This window comes from Talpa occidentalis, unplaced genomic scaffold, assembly GCF_014898055.3.
Source record: "Talpa occidentalis isolate TD23 unplaced genomic scaffold, MPIMG_talOcc4v2.1 talOcc4.7, whole genome shotgun sequence".
Classification (NCBI taxonomy): domain Eukaryota; kingdom Metazoa; phylum Chordata; class Mammalia; order Eulipotyphla; family Talpidae; genus Talpa; species Talpa occidentalis.
The window spans coordinates 7842881-7847705 of record NW_023605083.1 but is presented as its reverse complement, the minus strand read 5'-3'; positions in this window follow the sequence as shown (position 1 = coordinate 7847705).

The following is a 4825-nucleotide window of genomic DNA, read 5'->3' as shown; positions in this document are numbered from 1 at the left end:
CAAAGGACTTCGGAGTTGGGGCTCCCAGCCCTTGACTTCGGGGCACACCCCTGGGTGCTCCCGGCACCCCGGCTGAATGGAAAGGGTCAATTGTTGAACTAGATTTGGAGGAGGGAACCCCATCCCTGGCGGCGCCCCCAAGCAGCTGCTCCCCCCCTCCCGCATTCTCCAGCCTGGATGTTTTGCTTGGCGCTTGATGAAGTTAAAACCAGCCCTCTCTGGGGTGCAGCGCCACGCTCCAATCCGATTGGCACCGGGACGGCGAGCAGTTGGTGGCAGGGGCCGGGGGACCCGGAGAGCAGGTTTTCGCTGGAGGGGACGCGAGCTTTATTTCCCTCTTGGTTGCTGACAAGGAAGCAGCTGTCCTGCCCTGATTATTTTTACCTCGAGTCACAGCGGCGCTGCTCAGCCTCCCAGCCCGCTCCCCCCACGCGCACCCCCCCCCGACAGCCAGGTGAGGGCCCGCGCCGGCTCCGCGAGCCTCGAGCGCCGCCTGCCGCCGCCTGCGAGGGACAGGCCCGCCCCGGGGTGCCCGCCACCGGCCCCGGGGTGCCCGCCACCGCCCGGGCTCAGGGGCCAGCGTCCTGGAGGCTTCACGAGCCTCTGCAGCCAGGAAAGAAAGGGGGGAAATTCCTGGCCATACCCTGCCTCTAACGACGCCCCTTTCTTGGTTTTGTGTTAGAGCAGATTTTGAGTTTGATGGGACGAAACTCCATGTCACCTTCCCACGCGCTGAGCGCTTCCAAGCGGGCACGTCGTTCGGGCGTGACATGCCCGACAGGTGGGTGTCGCTGGCTCCATTTCACGGCTGCGGAAACTGAGGCTCAAAGTGGGGGAAAAGGAATTTGAGTCCTGGTTTTTCAAAGCTTGTGCACCACCCACTGCATTTTCTTTTTTTTGTTTTTTTTTTTTAGATTTATTTATTTATGCATACAAGCGCTGGGGTACAGGCCAGAGGTGTGGGGGGGGGTTTGAAAGGATTCACCAGAGACAGAGCAGGGAACAGAACAGGCAGATGGAACAAGAACACTGCTGAGGGGAGCAGCGGGGAGACAGGAGAGGTCTGCGCCCATGTGGGCTGCTCCCTGGCCGGCTGGGGATCGAACGTGTGCTGCAGAGGCTGCAGAAGCTTCATAGCTTGCGCCACCAGGGAGGCCACCAGGGAGGCCCCCCACGGCATCTTCAAGTCAGTGTTCATGTATCAGTTAGAAATGCTTCCCGCCAGCGATGCCTGCTCACCTGTTGGGTCTGTCCCGGGGCCCTACATCTCCCTGGTCTGTGCGGCCTACAACCGGAGGTGAGTATGTGTTGGGGGGCGGGGAGAGAAGAGGGAACGGTGAGGCTTGCCTGCAAGGGACTTTCAGCCTGGGGCAGAGGTGGCAGGAAGGTCCCAGTCTGACCAATGACCGCCCCCAGGTCTGAGCACACTGCAGAGGTGACCAAGGAGAGGCGGAGCCCTTCGCAGCACAGGTAGGTGGGGGCCCGAGGGACAGGCAGCTCCACCCACACCAGCTGAGCACCCAACTCTCTCCTTTCAGGGGATCCCACCCTAGGCCCCCAGGTCCCTGAGAGGCAGCCCAGGACCATGCTGGACTCTGGCTCCACCCCGAGACACTCGGCTCTCAGAGGTCCAGCCTCGCCACTCTGCGGTCCCTGCTCCCCAGTGCTCCGTCTCCCCAGTGCTCAGGCAGGGCTGGGAGGGCAGCGGCAGATCCTATTAGACCCTCTGAAAGACAAAGAGACCGAGGCCGGGGATTTCTGCAACCTTGGGGCCTAGAGGGTGGTTTAGAAAGGGCCCCTGCCCTCCTGGCCACCAGCTCCAGGAACAGACCCTCCCGGTGCTCAGCCCAGAGGCAGGATTTGCCTGGGGTCCTTTCCGGGGGCTCATGAAGAGGGGATTGAGATTGGGGGGGATCCCTGAACGCAGGTGGATAGGTGAAATTTGGGGCCCTGAGACAGGATGTGGGTTGAATGAGTTCAAGGCCAGGCCAGGAGTTCCCGCCCCCGTTGCTGCTTCACCTGCTGTGCGTCCTTGGGCAGGATGCCGCCCTCTCTGGGCCGCAGCTCCCTAATCCCTCATCTGTGGGGCAAATCTCTGAGTGAATTCTTAGGGTCTTTGATAATGATGATCCCGGGGGGGGGGGGAGCAGAGAGAGAGCTTCCTGCCTCGGTCTCCCAAAAGTTCACCTACTGGAGTGTTTCCCCCATTAGGGATCCACACCCAGAATCCACCATGTTCACCATCCTCCATTGCAGAACTCAAGAGACGGTGAGGCTGGGGTGGGGAGGGCCCTGCTGGGCTTTGCCGAGAACCTGGCAAGTGTGACCTGCAAGGTTGGGGAAACCAGAGACTAGGGGAGACCAGGCTTGGGGGGGCTTCCCCTGGGGTTCTGAGGGGATGGTTCCTCAGTTACCAGGCTAAAAGGGCACTGGGAGCTACCGTGAATGCCAAGGCCACTGGGGGCGGGGGGTAGGGAAGTCACTGCCAAGGTAGCTGAGGGCCCCCAGGACAGAGGAGCAGAAGGAGGGGGCGTCCTGATGGGCCCTCTGTCCACGGACTGTGTTGCTGACAGCATCCAAGGCCTGGGGTACGGCTCCCCCCTGAGGGGTCCTCTTTCACCCTTGGGGCCTGGACCCCCCCCTCCTACTGTGCTCTAATTAGAAGAGCTGGGGCACAACCACACCTGGCCCCCCACAACTCCAGGGGCCTCCCTCTCCCTCTGCTCCTCGCTGGGTCCTGGGCGTCTCCACCCACACCGTGGGCTCCCGGGAACACGAGTGCACGCGGGAGCTCGTGCCAGAGCCGCTGCGGCCAGGAGGGACAATGAGCAGAGTCCTCCCTCCCGGAGAGGCCCTCCTCTGGGCACACTCCCCCTGCCCCCCAGCCCAGCCTCCTGACCTGGGCCTCTGTCCTGATACCAGCCCCCGGGGCCGAGGCACCCAGACAGGGAGGAGCAAGTGCTGTCCTCCCAGGCCTCAGTTTCCCCAGTGGGGCATGGCATGGAGGCGTGACACCGGGAGGGCCGCGTGGAGCAGGCTGCTCACACCCCACCCTGCTGCTCAAGGCGGGGACTGGCCCGGCCAGGGCAGAGGCAGCGGTCAGCCCCCCGGCCGGGCCCGCACCCTGAAGCAGGGGCGCCTCCCGCCCTCCGCGGGGCTGGGCTCTGCTGCCGGGCTGGAGGGGTCCCGGAGTCCCCCTGGGGGAGGGAGGTGCCACCGCCCCCTCGCGGTGCAGTCGAGGAGCCGAGGCAGGATCGATGCCGGCAGCCAAGGGCCGGGGCAGGGCTGGGCCGGGCTGGGCCGGGCTGGGCCGGGCCCCACCCGGCGGTGGGGAAGCGGAGGCGCCGGAGGCCACCTGGGTGCGAGCGGCCGGCACCCCTCAACCTGGGCCCCACCCCGCGTCTCCGCTTCCCCTTCTGCAACACGGGCCGGAGGCGCCCCCTGCCGGCCTGCCCCGCCCGCCGCCCCTCCCCACCCGCAGGCGCCGCGCGGCGTGGGGAGCAGGGGCGCGGCGGGGGACGCGGGGGCGCGGCGGGGGCGCGGCGGGGGGCGCGGGGGCGCGGCGGGGGTCGTGGGGGGCGCGGGCGGGGGGGCGGGGGGGCGCGGGGAGGGGGGGGGGGCGGGCGGGCGGGGGGCGCGGCGGGGGCGCGGCGGGGGGACGCGGGGGCGCGGCGGGGGGCGCGGCGGGGGGCGCGGCGGGGGGGCGGGGGCGCGGCGCGGGGGCGCGGCGGGGGGCGCGGCGGGGGGGACGCGGGGGCGCGGCGGGGGGCGCGGCGGGGGGCGCGGGGGGCGCGGCGGGGGCGCGGGGGCGTGGCGGGGGGCGCGGCGGGGGGGGGCGCGGCGGGGGCCCTCCGCGTTCCGGCGGCGGCGCCTTTGTCTGGGCTGAGCGGGTGGTTGCTAAGGCCGCCCGTAGCAACGGAGCCGCTTCCACCTTGGCGCGCGGCTCCACCCGCCGGACACCCCGCCGGCCCCGGCCGCCCCCACCCCCACCCGGTGCGGGGCGCGCAGGCCGCCGCCCCCCGCCCTCCTCCGAGCCCTGAAGCCCCGGGGCGCCCGGGGGTCCTGGGGTGAAGAAACTGAGGCCGGGACGGGAGGGGGACGCGCGCAGGCCTGGGCCCCTCCGGAGGTGCCGCCCGGCTCCGCGACCTCCCTCCCGTCTGGGGGGCTCGGGGCTCTCGCTCAGGTTCTCCCGCAGCCCCGTCCACCCAGGGCGTGTCCTCCCGGGCCTCTAGTGGACAGGGAGCCTGGGGAGCAGCCCCTGGACCACGGCCCCCTCCTTCCTGCTGACGCCCCCACTCACCCCACCGGGGCCCAGCTCCGCGGCTGCCTGTGACCGCCCCTCCCCCCAGCTGCCCCCCCAGTTCTGCAGCCCGCGGTGCCTGCGGTGATAAACCCTGAGGAGCTCTCTTCCTCTTTGGGGTTACCCTGGTCGGGGTGGGGGACACGACACCAGGCTCCCTGGGGGGCAGCAGGGGCTACCACCTTCACCTGGGGACTCACTTCACCCTGGTCCCCCTCAGGATGGGTGCAGCCAGCATGTATCAGCCCCTACTGCATTCCGGAGTCCTCCGCAGCCTCAGCTGCTTCACCCGGAGGCCACCATCCCCCTTTCATACAGAGGAGGAAACTGAGGTTCAGAGGTCTCCGTGACTCAGACCTGGGTCACGGCAGGGCAGGGGGCACTCATTGTGCATGGGAGCCACCGGGCAGATCGCCGAGAGGAAGCGCCGCGTCTGATGAGATGGTGCTGCCTGATGACATGTTGGGTCTGGGGCGGGTGGGGGGGGTAGCCCCAAGGCAGGGGCCTGGTGAGGGAGGGGCCCCG